Source organism: Oncorhynchus mykiss, chromosome 23 (assembly GCF_057628025.1).
Source record: "Oncorhynchus mykiss isolate SJ-2025 chromosome 23, ASM5762802v1, whole genome shotgun sequence".
NCBI lineage: Eukaryota > Metazoa > Chordata > Actinopteri > Salmoniformes > Salmonidae > Oncorhynchus > Oncorhynchus mykiss.
This window is the reverse complement of record NC_143044.1, coordinates 56712501-56727371: the sequence shown is the minus strand read 5'-3', so window position 1 is coordinate 56727371 and position 14871 is coordinate 56712501. Positions and strand designations below refer to the sequence as shown.

At 48.3% G+C, this 14871-nt stretch overlaps 1 protein-coding gene across 5 annotated transcripts in view; it reads right to left on the bottom strand.

The window, feature by feature from the left end:
- The window catches only part of LOC110513446 (A disintegrin and metalloproteinase with thrombospondin motifs 14), a 140709-nt gene that overhangs the window by 113024 nt on the left and 12814 nt on the right, over positions 1 to 14871 (bottom strand). The window lies entirely within an intron of this gene.

The following is a 14871-nucleotide window of genomic DNA, read 5'->3' as shown; positions in this document are numbered from 1 at the left end:
TCATCATTCACTATGAACTGGACTGTGTTTTTACAGGCAGTAGGGTCTGCCATCATTCACTTTGAACTAGACTGTGTGTTTACAGGCAGTAGGGTCTGTCATCATTCACTTTGAACTGGACTGTGTGTTTACAGGCAGTAGGGCCTGCCATCATTCACTTTGAACTGGACTGTGTGTTTACAGGATAGTAGGGCCTGTCATCATTCACTTTGAACTGGACTGTGTGTTTACAGGCAGTAGGGCCTGTCATCATTCACTTTGAACTGGACTGTGTGTTTACAGGCAGTAGGGTCTGTCATCATTCTATTTGAACTGGACTGTGTGTTTACAGGCAGTAGGGCCTGTCATCATTCACTTTGAACTGGACTGTGTGTTTACAGGCAGTAGGGTCTGTCATCATTCACTTTGAACTGGACTGTGTGTTTACAGGCAGTAGGGTCTGCCATCATTCACTTTGAACTGGACTGTGTGTTTGCAGGATAGTAGGGCCTGTCATCATTCACTTTGAACTGGACTGTGTGTTTACAGGCAGTAGGGCCTGTCATCATTCACTTTGAACTGGACTGTGTGTTTACAGGATAGTAGGGCCTGTCATCATTCACTTTGAACTGGACTGTGTGTTTACAGGCAGTAGGGCCTGTCATCATTCACTTTGAACTGGACTGTGTGTTTACAGGCAGTAGGGTCTGTCATCATTCACTTTGAACTGGACTGTGTGTCTACAGGCAGTAGGGTCTGTCATCATTCACTTTGAACTGGACTGTGTGTTTACAGGCAGTAGGGTCTGTCATCATTCACTTTGAACTGGACTGTGTGTTTACAGGCAGTAGGGTCTGCCATCATTCACTTTGAACTGGACTGTGTGTTTACAGGATAGTAGGGCCTGTCATCATTCACTTTGAACTGGACTGTGTGTTTACAGGCAGTAGGGCCTGTCATCATTCACTTTGAACTGGACTGTGTGTTTGCAGGCAGTAGGGTCTGTCATCATTCACTTTGAACTGGACTGTGTGTTTACAGGCAGTAGGGCCTGTCATCATTCACTTTGAACTGGACTGTGTGTTTACAGGCAGTAGGGTCTGTCATCATTCACTTTGAACTGGACTGTGTGTTTACAGGCAGTAGGGTCTGTCATCATTCACTTTGAACTGGACTGTGTGTTTACAGGCAGTAGGGCCTGCCATCATTCACTTTGAACTGGACTGTGTGTTTACAGGATAGTAGGGCCTGTCATCATTCACTTTGAACTGGACTGTGTGTTTACAGGCAGTAGGGCCTGTCATCATTCACTTTGAACTGGACTGTGTGTTTACAGGATAGTAGGGTCTGTCATCATTCACTTTGAACTGGACTGTGTGTTTACAGGCACTTTGAACTGGACTGTGTGTTTACAGGCAGTAGGGTCTGTCATCATTCACTTTGAACTGGACTGTGTTTTTACAGGCAGTAGGGCCTGCCATCATTCACTATGAACTGGACTGTGTGTTTACAGGCAGTAGGGCCTGTCATCATTCACTTTGAACTGGACTGTGTGTTTACAGGCAGTAGGGTCTGTCATCATTCACTTTGAACTGGACTGTGTGTTTACAGGAAGTTGCAACAGCGAGACATTAGATCATTAGAACGCATTCGCCAAAAGACACAAAATACACCTGAATGGATTTCTGTAAATATATAAATACCACAGGAGTCCTCTTACATTTGGGAACTTTACAGTCCTATTGATCAAACAACCATGAAAAGGTAGACTCTCTCTCTCCCTCAGTTATGCATATCAACAGGATCAACAACTAATGCTAGCCAGAGTGAGATGAACTCAAATCTAACGAGGGAACATTAGATAAACCCTCTCAAACTTTTTCAGCTAGTTGGCCGTCAAAATCACACTGATAAACGATGGGGAATTGTAGCCTCCACGTCCTTCTGCAGCTCGCCTGCCAATCAACACACGTTTTGACAACTGAATGGGAACCTTCCTGCCTGTCCCGCCAGCTCATTTGATCGATGCCAAGTACATTTGATCGATGCCAAGTACATTTGATTGATGCCAAGTACATTTGATTGATGCCAAGTACATTTGATTGATGCCAAGTACATTTGATTGATGCCAAGTACATTTGATTGATGCCAAGTACATTTGATTGATGCCAAGTACATTTGATTGATGCCAAGTACATTTGATCGATGCCAAGTACATTTGATCGATGCCAAGTACATTTGATCGATGCCAAGTACATTTGATTGATGCCAAGTACATTTGATCGATGCCAAGTACATTTGATCGATGCCAAGTACATTTGATTGATGCCAAGTACATTTGATTGATGCCAAGTACATTTGATTGATGCCAAGTACATTTGATTGATGCCAAGTACATTTGATCGATGCCAAGTACATTTGATTGATGCCAAGTACATTTGATTGATGCCAAGTACATTCGATTGACAACTAAGAGATACGCTGACAGTGGATAACAGTCGTTCAAATTCAGCATAGCTAGTCAGTCCTCTCTCCTCTCTCAGAGGGGGAACATCTCCTAACTTCCCATAGTCAGTCCTCTCTCCTCTCTCAGAGGGGGAACATCTCCCAACTTCCCATAGTCAGTCCTCTCTCCTCTCTCAGAGGGGGAACATCTCCCAACACCCTATAGTCAGTCCTCTCTCCTCTCTCAGAGGGGGAACATCTCCCAACACCCTATAGTCAGTCCTCTCTCCTCTCTCAGAGGGGGAACATCTCCCAACACCCTATAGTCAGTCCTCTCTCCTCTCTCCGAGGGGGAACATCTCCCAACACCCTATAGTCAGTCCTCTCTCCTCTCTCAGAGGGGGAACATCTCCCAACACCCTATAGTCAGTCCTCTCTCCTCTCTCAGAGGGGGAACATCTCCCAACACCCTATAGTCAGTCCTCTCTCCTCTCTCAGAGGGGGAACATCTCCCAACTTCCCATAGTCAGTCCTCTCTCCTCTCTCAGAGGGGGAACATCTCCCAACACCCTATAGTCAGTCCTCTCTCCTCTCTCAGAGGGGGAACATCTCCCAACTTCCCATAGTCAGTCCTCTCTCCTCTCTCAGAGGGGGAACATCTCCCAACTTCCCATAGTCAGTCCTCTCTCCTCTCTCAGAGGGGGAACATCTCCCAACACCCTATAGTCAGTCCTCTCTCCTCTCTCAGAGGGGGAACATCTCCCAACTTCCCATAGTCAGTCCTCTCTCCTCTCTCAGGGGGGGAACATCTCCCAACACCCTATAGTCAGTCCTCTCTCCTCTCTCAGAGGGGGAACATCTCCCAACCCCCTATAGTCAGTCCTCTCTCCTCTCTCAGAGGGGGAACATCTCCCAACACCCTATAGTCAGTCCTCTCTCCTCTCTCAGAGGGGGAACAGCTCCCAACACCCTATAGTCAGTCCTCTCTCCTCTCTCAGAGGGGGAACATCTCCCAACTTCCCATAGTCAGTCCTCTCTCCTCTCTCAGAGGGGGAACATCTCCCAACACCATGTCAGTCCTCTCTCCTCTCTCAGAGGGGGAACAGCTCCCAACTTCCCATAGTCAGTCCTCTCTCCTCTCTCAGAGGGGGAACATCTCCCAACTTCCCATAGTCAGTCCTCTCTCCTCTCTCAGAGGGGGAACATCTCCCAACCCCCTATAGTCAGTCCTCTCTCCTCTCTCAGAGGGGGAACAGCTCCCAACTTCCCATAGTCAGTCCTCTCTCCTCTCTCAGAGGGGGAACATCTCCCAACACCCTATAGTCAGTCCTCTCTCCTCTCTCAGAGGGGGAACATCTCCCAACACCCTATAGTCAGTCCTCTCTCCTCTCTCAGAGGGGGAACATCTCCCAACACCCTATAGTCAGTCCTCTCTCCTCTCTCCGAGGGGGAACATCTCCCAACTTCCCATAGTCAGTCCTCTCTCCTCTCTCAGAGGGGGAACAGCTCCCAACTTCCCATAGTCAGTCCTCTCTCCTCTCTCCGAGGGGGAACATCTCCCAACACCCTATAGTCAGTCCTCTCTCCTCTCTCCGAGGGGGAACATCTCCCAACACCCTATAGTCAGTCCTCTCTCCTCTCTCCGAGGGGGAACATCTCCCAACACCCTATAGTCAGTCCTCTCTCCTCTCTCAGAGCGGGAACATCTCCCAACACCCTATAGTCAGTCCTCTCTCCGAGGGGGAACATCTCCCAACACCCTATAGTCAGTCCTCTCTCCTCTCTCAGAGGGGGAACATCTCCCAACTTCCCATAGTCAGTCCTCTCTCCTCTCTCAGAGGGGGAACATCTCCCAACACCCTATAGTCAGTCCTCTCTCCTCTCTCAGAGGGGGAACATCTCCCAACTTCCCATAGTCAGTCCTCTCTCCTCTCTCAGAGGGGGAACATCTCCCAACACCCTATAGTCAGTCCTCTCTCCTCTCTCAAAGGGGGAACAGCTCCCAACTTCCCATAGTCAGTCCTCTCTCCTCTCTCAGAGGGGGAACATCTCCCAACACCCTATAGTCAGTCCTCTCTCCTCTCTCAGAGGGGGAACAGCTCCCAACTTCCCATAGTCAGTCCTCTCTCCTCTCTCAGAGGGGGAACATCTCCCAACACCCTATAGTCAGTCCTCTCTCCTCTCTCAGAGGGGGAACATCTCCCAACACCCTATAGTCAGTCCTCTCTCCTCTCTCAGAGGGGGAACATCTCCCAACACCCTATAGTCAGTCCTCTCTCCTCTCTCAGAGGGGGAACAGCTCCCAACTTCCCATAGTCAGTCCTCTCTCCTCTCTCAGAGGGGGAACAGCTCCCAACACCCTATAGTCAGTCCTCTCTCAGAGGGGGAACATCTCCCAACACCCTATAGTCAGTCCTCTCTCCTCTCTCAGAGGGGGAACATCTCCCAACACCCCATAGTCAGTCCTCTCTCTCTCAGAGGGGGAACATCTCCCAACACCCTATAGTCAGTCCTCTCTCCTCTCTCATAGGGGGAACATCTCCCAACACCCTATAGTCAGTCCTCTCTCCTCTCTCAGAGGGGGAACATCTCCCAACACCCAATAGTCAGTCCTCTCTCCTCTCTCAGAGGGGGAACATCTCCCAACACCCTATAGTCAGTCCTCTCTCCTCTCTCAGAGGGGGAACATCTCCCAACACCCTATAGTCAGTCCTCTCTCCTCTCTCAGAGGGGGAACAGCTCCCAACTTCCCATAGTCAGTCCTCTCTCCTCTCTCAGAGGGGGAACAGCTCCCAACACCCAATAGTCAGTCCTCTCTCCTCTCTCAGAGGGGGAACAGCTCCCAACACCCTATAGTCAGTCCTCTCTCCTCTCTCAGAGGGGGAACATCTCCCAACACCCTATAGTCAGTCCTCTCTCCTCTCTCAGAGGGGGAACATCTCCCAACACCCTATAGTCAGTCCTCTCTCCTCTCTCAGAGGGGGAACATCTCCCAACTTCCCATAGTCAGTCCTCTCTCCTCTCTCAGAGGGGGAACATCTCCCAACACCCTATAGTCAGTCCTCTCTCCTCTCTCAGAGGGGGAACATCTCCCAACACCCTATAGTCAGTCCTCTCTCCTCTCTCAAAGGGGGAACAGTTCCCAACACCCAATAGTCAGTCCTCTCTCCTCTCTCAGAGGGGGAACATCTCCCAACACCCTATAGTCAGTCCTCTCTCCTCTCTCAGAGGGGGAACATCTCCCAACTTCCCATAGTCAGTCCTCTCTCCTCTCTCAGAGGGGGAACAGCTCCCAACTTCCCATAGTCAGTCCTCTCTCCTCTCTCAGAGGGGGAACATCTCCCAACTTTCCATAGTCAGTCCTCTCTCCTCTCTCAGAGGGGGAACATCTCCCAACACCCTATAGTCAGTCCTCTCTCCTCTTTCAGAGGGGGAACAGCTCCCAACTTCCTATAGTCAGTCCTCTCTCCTCTCTCAGAGGGGGAACATCTCCCAACACCCTATAGTCAGTCCTCTCTCCTCTTTCAGAGGGGGAACAGCTCCCAACTTCCCATAGTCAGTCCTCTCTCCTCTCTCAGAGGGGGAACATCTCCCAACACCCTATAGTCAGTCCTCTCTCCTCTTTCAGAGGGGGAACAGCTCCCAACTTCCTATAGTCAGTCCTCTCTCCTCTCTCAGAGGGGGAACATCTCCCAACACCCTATAGTCAGTCCTCTCTCCTCTTTCAGAGGGGGAACAGCTCCCAACTTCCCATAGTCAGTCCTCTCTCCTCTCTCAGAGGGGGAACATCTCCCAACACCCTATAGTCAGTCCTCTCTCCTCTTTCAGAGGGGGAACAGCTCCCAACTTCCCATAGTCAGTCCTCTCTCCTCTCTCAGAGGGGGAACATCTCCCAACTTCCCATAGTCAGTCCTCTCTCCTCTCTCAGAGGGGGAACATCTCCCAACTTCCCATAGTCAGTCCTCTCTCCTCTCTCAAAGGGGGAACAGCTCCCAACTTCCCATAGTCAGTCCTCTCTCCTCTCTCAAAGGGGGAACATCTCCCAACACCCTATAGTCAGTCCTCTCTCCTCTCTCAAAGGGGGAACATCTCCCAACTTCCCATAGTCAGTCCTCTCTCCTCTCTCAAAGGGGGAACAGCTCCCAACTTCCCATAGTCAGTCCTCTCTCCTCTCTCAGAGGGGGAACATCTCCCAACTTCCCATAGTCAGTCCTCTCTCCTCTCTCAGAGGGGGAACAGCTCCCAACTTCCCATAGTCAGTCCTCTCTCCTCTCTCAGAGGGGGAACAGCTCCCAACTTCCCATAGTCAGTCCTCTCTCCTCTCTCAGAGGGGGAACAGCTCCCAACACCCTATAGTCAGTCCTCTCTCCTCTCTCAGAGGGGGAACAGCTCCCAACTTCCCATAGTCAGTCCTCTCTCCTCTCTCAGAGGGGGAACATCTCCCAACTTCCCATAGTCAGTCCTCTCTCCTCTCTCAGAGGGGGAACATCTCCCAACTTCCCATAGTCAGTCCTCTCTCCTCTCTCAAAGGGGGAACAGCTCCCAACTTCCCATAGTCAGTCCTCTCTCCTCTCTCAAAGGGGGAACATCTCCCAACACCCTATAGTCAGTCCTCTCTCCTCTCTCAAAGGGGGAACATCTCCCAACTTCCCATAGTCAGTCCTCTCTCCTCTCTCAAAGGGGGAACAGCTCCCAACTTCCCATAGTCAGTCCTCTCTCCTCTCTCAGAGGGGGAACATCTCCCAACTTCCCATAGTCAGTCCTCTCTCCTCTCTCAGAGGGGGAACAGCTCCCAACTTCCCATAGTCAGTCCTCTCTCCTCTCTCAGAGGGGGAACAGCTCCCAACTTCCCATAGTCAGTCCTCTCTCCTCTCTCAGAGGGGGAACAGCTCCCAACACCCTATAGTCAGTCCTCTCTCCTCTCTCAGAGGGGGAACAGCTCCCAACTTCCCATAGTCAGTCCTCTCTCCTCTCTCAGAGGGGGAACATCTCCCAACACCCTATAGTCAGTCCTCTCTCCTCTCTCAGAGGGGGAACAGCTCCCAACTTCCCATAGTCAGTCCTCTCTCCTCTCTCAGAGGGGGAACATCTCCCAACACCCTATAATCAGTCCTCTCTCCTCTCTCAAAGGGGGAACAGTTCCCAACACCCAATAGTCAGTCCTCTCTCCTCTCTCAGAGGGGGAACATCTCCCAACACCCTATAGTCAGTCCTCTCTCCTCTCTCAGAGGGGGAACATCTCCCAACACCATGTCAGTCCTCTCTCCTCTCTCAGAGGGGGAACAGCTCCCAACTTCCCATAGTCAGTCCTCTCTCCTCTCTCAGAGGGGGAACATCTCCCAACACCCTATAGTCAGTCCTCTCTCCTCTCTCAGAGGGGGAACAGCTCCCAACTTCCCATAGTCAGTCCTCTCTCCTCTCTCAGAGGGAACATCTCCCAACACCCTGTCAGTCCTCTCTCCTCTTTCACCCCCCACACCCGACATGAAGTCCGTCCTCTCTCTCAAAGGAGGAACAGCTCCCAACTTCCCATAGTCAGTCCTCTCCCTCCTCTTTCACCCCCCACACGCCCAACATGAAGTCTGTCCTCTCTCAAAGAGGGCATGACATCACCCAGTAACAGTTACGTTATCTTGGTACCCTGCCATGTACCCAGAGGGGCAAGATTGTTCAGCCCTCTGTTCATCCCTCCTCTGTTCATCCCTCCTCTGTTCATCCCTCCTCTGTTCATCCCTCCTCTGTTCAGCCCTCCTCTGTTCAGCCCTCCTCTGTTCATCCCTCCTCTGTTCAGCACTCCTCTGTTCATCCCTCCTCTGTTCATCCCTCCTCTGTTCATCCCTCCTCTGTTCATCCCTCCTCTGTTCATCCCTGCTCTGTTCATCCCTCCTCTGTTCAGCCCTCCTCTGTTCAGCCCTCCTCTGTTCATCCCTCCTCTGTTCATCCCTCCTCTGTTCATCCCTCCTCTGCTCAGCCCTCTGCTCAGCTCTCTGCTCAGCCCTCTGTTGGGGTGGCAGGTAGCCTAGTGGTTAGAGCGTTGGGCCAGTAACCAAAACATTTCTGGATCGAATCTGTCCTCCTGCCCCTGCCCCTAACCCACTGTTCCCTGGGTGCCGTGGATGTCGATTAAGGCATTCCCCCGCACCTATCTGATTCAGAGAGGTTAGGTTAAATGTGGAAGACACACCTCTCTGATTCAGAGGGGTTAGGTTAAATGTGGAAGACACACCTCTCTGTTTCAGAGAGGTTAGGTTAAATGTGGAAGACACACCTCTCTGATTCAGAGGGGTTAGGTTAAATGTGGAAGACACACCTCTCTGATTCAGAGAGGTTAGGTTAAATGTGGAAGACACACCTCTCTGATTCAGAGGGGTTAGGTTAAATGTGGAAGACACACCTCTCTGATTCAGAAGGGTTGGGTTAAATGTGGAAGACACACCTCTCTGATTCAGAGAGGTTAGGTTAAATGTGGAAGACACACCTCTCTGATTCAGAGGGGTTGGGTTAAATGTGGAAGACACACCTCTCTGATTCAGAGAGGTTGGGTTAAATGTGGAAGACACACCTCTCTGATTCAGAGGGGTTGGGTTAAATGTGGAAGACACACCTCTCTGATTCAGAGGGGTTGGGTTAAATGTGGAAGACACACCTCTCTGATTCAGAGGGGTTGGGTTAAATGTGGAAGACACACCTCTCTGATTCAGAGGGGTTGGGTTAAATGTGGAAGACACACCTCTCTGATTCAGAGGGGTTGGGTTAAATGTGGAAGACACACCTCTCTGATTCTGAGGGTTAAATGGGGAAGACACATTTCAGTTGAATGCATTCAGTTCTACCACTGACTAGATATCCCCCTTTCCCTGTTCAGCCCTCTGATCCCAGACCTCCAGCACATGACAGTTAGATCCAGGGCCCTGTGTAACAGCTTCTCAGCTACACTATCAACATTCACATGACAGTTAGATCCAGGGCCCTACTGCCTGTAAACACACAGTCCAGTTCAAAGTGAATGATGACAGACCCTACTATCCTGTAAACACACAGTCCAGTTCAAAGTGAATGGTGGCAGGACCTACTGCCTGTAAACACACAGTCCAGTTCAAAGTGAATGATGACAGGCCCTACTGCCTGTAAACACACAGTCCAGTTCATAGTGAATGATGACAGGCCCTACTGCCTGTAAACACACAGTCCAGTTCATAGTGAATGATGGCAGGCCCTACTGCCTGTAAACACACAGTCCAGTTCATAGTGAATGATGACAGACCCTACTGCCTGTAAAAACACAGTCCAGTTCATAGTGAATGATGACAGGCCCTACTGCCTGTAAAAACACAGTCCAGTTCATAGTGAATGATGACAGGCCCTACTGCCTGTAAACACACAGTCCAGTTCAAAGTGCCTGTAAACACACAGTCCTGTTCAAAGTGAATGATGACAGGCCCTACTGCCTGTAAACACACAGTCCAGTTCAAAGTGAATGATGACAGACCCTACTGCCTGTAAAAACACAGTCCAGTTCATAGTGAATGATGACAGGCCCTACTGCCTGTAAACACACAGTCCAGTTCAAAGTGCCTGTAAACACACAGTCCAGTTCAAAGTGCCTGTAAACACACAGTCCAGTTCATAGTGCCTATAAACACACAGTCCAGTTCATAGTGCCTATAAACACACAGTCTAGTTCACAGTGAATGATGACAGGCCCTACTGCCTGTAAACACACAGTCCAGTTCATAGTGAATGATGACAGGCCCTACTGCCTGTAAACACACAGTCCAGTTCAAAGTGCCTGTAAACACACAGTCCAGTTCATAGTGCCTGTAAACACACAGTCCAGTTCATAGTGCCTATAAACACACAGTCCAGTTCATAGTGCCTATAAACACACAGTCCAGTTCACAGTGAATGATGACAGACCCTACTGCCTGTAAAAACACAGTCCAGTTCATAGTGAATGATGACAGGCCCTACTGCCTGTAAACACACAGTCCAGTTCAAAGTGCCTGTAAACACACAGTCCAGTTCAAAGTGAATGATGACAGGCCCTACTATCCTGTAAACACACAGTCCAGTTCATAGTGAATGATGACAGGAAAATGGCATATTTGCATATAGGCCTTCCATAGCTCTGATTGGCTATAGCACACCGGTCTGTGTGGACTCCGGTCCTGGACAAGACAGATGGTTTTATTCAGTTTATTTACTGCCGTGTCTATTAGTTGTCCAAGCAGGATGGCCACTTTCCCACTCTACATTGCTATAGAATTTTCACAAATGCCTTACTATGCGACATTCCCATATTAACTTATGAAAAACGTGTAAATGATCATATCTAAATTTTCGTCAGAAAATGTAAAAAAAAAAAAAAATGTAAAGGTGTTATATTTTTCCTGGGTGTTTATATGAACCGATTTGAATAAGATTTCATGTTGCTAAAACGCTGTCAGTTCCACTTTAAAGAAGGAACTCCAAGGCCCCGCCCACCTGTGGGGAAATCAACCTGTGGTTACCTAGGTTACCCCATTGGCACACAGCAAAAAAACGTTGACTTGTTTTAGTACAACATGTCTAATGTTTCATTTTTAACATTGTCTGCTTTCTCACTACTTAGAAAAACGTAATATTGTAGGGCTTCCCTCATGCCCCTTTTCATGAAGGTGCTAGCTAGCTACAGACCAAAACATTAAGCTAGCCAAGACCAACAACTTAAATAAACAGACTTTACAGCTACAACTAGTGAGTTACAAATGGACTATACTAAACAGGTTAATTGTCTTACCTGTGATTCATTGTTTACTATATCTACGTTTAGCCTACTTGGACTCCAAATAGCCTGAACTCTATCTACGTGTAGCCTACTTGGATTCCAAATAGCCTGAACTCTATCTACGTGTAGCCTACTTGGATTCCAAATAGCCTGAACTCTATCAATGTGTAGCCTACTTGGACTCCAAATAGCCTGAACTCTATCGATGTGTAGCCTACTTGGACTCCAAATAGCCTGAACTCTATCTACGTGTTACCTACTTGGACTCCAAATAGCCTGAACTCTATCTACGTGTAGCCTACTTGGACTCCAAATAGCCTGAACTCTATCTACGTGTAGCCTACTTGGACTCCAAATAGCCTGAACTCTATCTACGTGTAGCCTACTTGGACTCCAAATAGCCTGAACTCTATCTACATGTAGCCTACTTGGACTCCAAATAGCCTGAACTCTATCTACGTGTAGCCTACTTGGACTCCAAATAGCCTGAACTCTATCTACTTGTAGCCTACTTGGACTACAAATAGCCTTAACTCTATCTACGTGTAGCCTACTTGGACTCCAAACAGTCTGGAGCCACAGGGCTCTTCTAGCAGGTTCTATGTCCCTAAGTGGGAGCACTGTGAGCCGTCGGTCGGGATTTTTGACCTGTTTACATTAAACAACACAGCAGCTTTTTCGGCATGTTGTGTTATTTTCTGTATAACTCAAAATCAATGACAATGTTGTCTCTTTTTACACTCGGGGGGTCAATGGGAAAGAATGTGTGTTTGTCCCCAATTTGTGGGCGTGGTCAAGGGTATTTCCAATTTATTACGTGAATATCGACTCGGAGTATCCCAGGATGCTTTGCGAGATATGAGACAGGTCAGTGCAGGCAGAATCAATGTCAGTCAACCACTAACAGTCATTCTGGTGTCTAGTATTGGCTGTGCGTACGTTTAACATTTTGAATCATTTATGTTGTGTTATGAGCAACAGTACTGTGAAGGGAAGGCACCAAAGACTTTAACATTACTCAAACATACAGCCATTATGTCACAGAGATCTGTGTTACATACATACAGCCGTAGTGTAAGGGAGATGGAATGACCGACATCTGATGTTGCTGCACCTAAACAGGCTCCCTCTCTCGTTCTCTTTCGCTCTCTCATATCTCTATCTCACTCTCTGTGTCTGTCTGTCTGTCTGTCTGTCTGTCTGTCTGTCTGTCTGTCTGTCTGTCTGTCTGTCTGTCTGTCTGTCTGTCTGTCTGTCTCTGCCTGCCTGCCTGCCTGCCTATCTCACTCTCAATTCAATTCAAGGGGTTCTCTCTCCGCTCTCTGTCTCTCTCTCCTTTCATCAGTCATTATCTCCTCTATGGCTTTAATTCAATTTCGATTCGAAGGGCTTTATTGGCATGGGGGAAACATATTCTTACATTGCCAAAGCAAGTGAACTAGATAATAAACAAAAGTGAAATAAACAATACAAATTAACAGTAAACGTTACACTCACAAAAGTCTAAAAGAATAAGGACATTACAAATGTTAATGTACAAAAGGGAAAATAAATAAACATAAATATGGGTTGTATTTACAATGGTGTTCGTTCTTCACTGGTTGCCCTTTTCTTGTGGTGACAGGTCACACATCTTGCTGCTGTGATGGCACACTGTGGTATTTCACCCAATAGAAATGAGAGTTTATTGGGTTTGTTTTTTAATTCTTTGTGGGTCTGTGTAATCTGAGGGAAAAATATCTCTAATATGGTCATATATTTGGCAGGAGGTTAGGAAGTGTAGCTCAGTTTCCACTTCATTTTGTGGGCAGTGAGCACATAGCCTGTCTTCTCTTGAGAGCCATGTCTGCCTATGGCAGCCTTTCTCAATAGCAAGGCTATGCTCACTGAGTCTGTACATAGTCAAAGCCTTCCTTAAGTTTGGGTCAGTCACATTGGTCAGGTATTCTGCCACTGTGTACTCTCTGTTTAGGGCCAAATAGCATTCTAGTTTGCTCAGTTTTTTTTTGTTAATTCTTCCCAATGTGCCAAGTAATTATCTTTTTGTTTTCTCATGATTTTGTTGGGTCAAATTGTGTTTCTGTCCTGGGGCTCTGTAGGGTGTGTTTGTGTTTGTGAACAGAGCCCCAGGACCAGCTTGCTTAGGGGACTCTTCTCCAGGTTAATCTCTCTGTAGGTGATGGCTTTGTTATGGAAGGTTTGGGAATCGCTTCCTTTTAGGTGGTTGTAGAATTTAACGGCTCTTTTCTGGATTTTGATAATTAGCGGGTATCGGCCTAATTCTGCTCTGCATGCATTATTTGGTATTTTACCTTGTACACTGAGGATATTTTTGCAGAATTCTGCATGCAGAGTCTCAATTTGGTGTTTGTCCCAGTTTGTGAAGTCTTGGTTGGTGAGCAGACCCCAGACCTCACTACCATAAAGGGCAATGGGTTCTATAACTGATTCAAGTATTTTTAGCCAGATCCTAATTGGTATGTCAAATGTTATGTTCCTTTTGATGGCATAGAAGGCCCTTCTTGCCTTGTCTCTCAGCTCGTTCACAGCTTTGTGGAAGTGACCTGTGGCGCTGATGTTTAGGCCAAGGTATGTATCGTTTTTGTGTGCTCTAAGGCAACGGTTTCTAGATGGAATTTGTATTTGTGGTCCTGGCAACTGGACATTTTTTGGAACACCATTATTTTGGTCTTAATGAGATTTACTGTCGGAGCCCATGTCTGACAGAATCTGTGCAGAATATATAGATGCTGCTGTAGGCCCTCCTTGGTTGGGGACAGAAGCACCAGATCATCAGCAAACAGTAGACATTTGACTTCAGATTCTAGTAGGGTGAGGCCGGGTGCTGCAGACTGTTCTAGTGCCCTTGCCAATTTATTGATATATATATGTTGAAGAGGGTGGGGCTCAAGCTGCATCCCTGTCTCACCCCACGGCTATGAGGAAAGAAATCTGTGTGGTTATTGCCAATTTATTTTAACCAAACACTTGTTTGTGCTTCACACATCCCACCACACATCTGAGACTAAACCATTTGCCTGGGAGCAGTAGTCTGTAGTCTGGTCTGTAGTTTGTAGTCAGTGGTCTGTCTCTACACCTTCAAACTGAACTCTCTATCTCTCTCTCTCTCCCCCTCTCTCTTTCTCTCCCCCCTCTCTCTCTCTCTTTCTCTCCCCCGTCTCTCTCTCTCCCTCTCTCTCCCCCCCCTCTCTCTCTCTCTCCCCCTCTTTCTCTCTCCCCCTCTCTCTCCCGCACTTTCTCTCTCCCCTCTCTCTCTCTCTCTCTCTCTCTCCCCCCCTCTCTCTCTCTCTCTCTCCACCTCCCCCTCTCTCTCTCCCCCCCCTCTCTCTCCCCCCCTCTCTCCCCCCCCCCCCCCCCTCTCTCTCTCTCTCACAAAAGCGCCGGCTGGCAGGCGTGTACAGACGTGCCTGATGCGTTTATGTTGACTGTGTTCTCTCCTCCTGACTGTGGTCAAAAGATCACTTCCTTTAAGGAGATGATACCCCATTTTCACATGTTCCGCTGCCATGTCAAACTCACAGCCTTTTAGACACACAAGAGACTATTCAATCATTCTGTGAGAGAGCCGGAGCCAGGGAAGAGAAGAAGAAGACGACATGCCATGAAATAGTTGACATTGCTGGGGTGCCTGTGGTGGGAACCTAGCCCTTATCTACAAA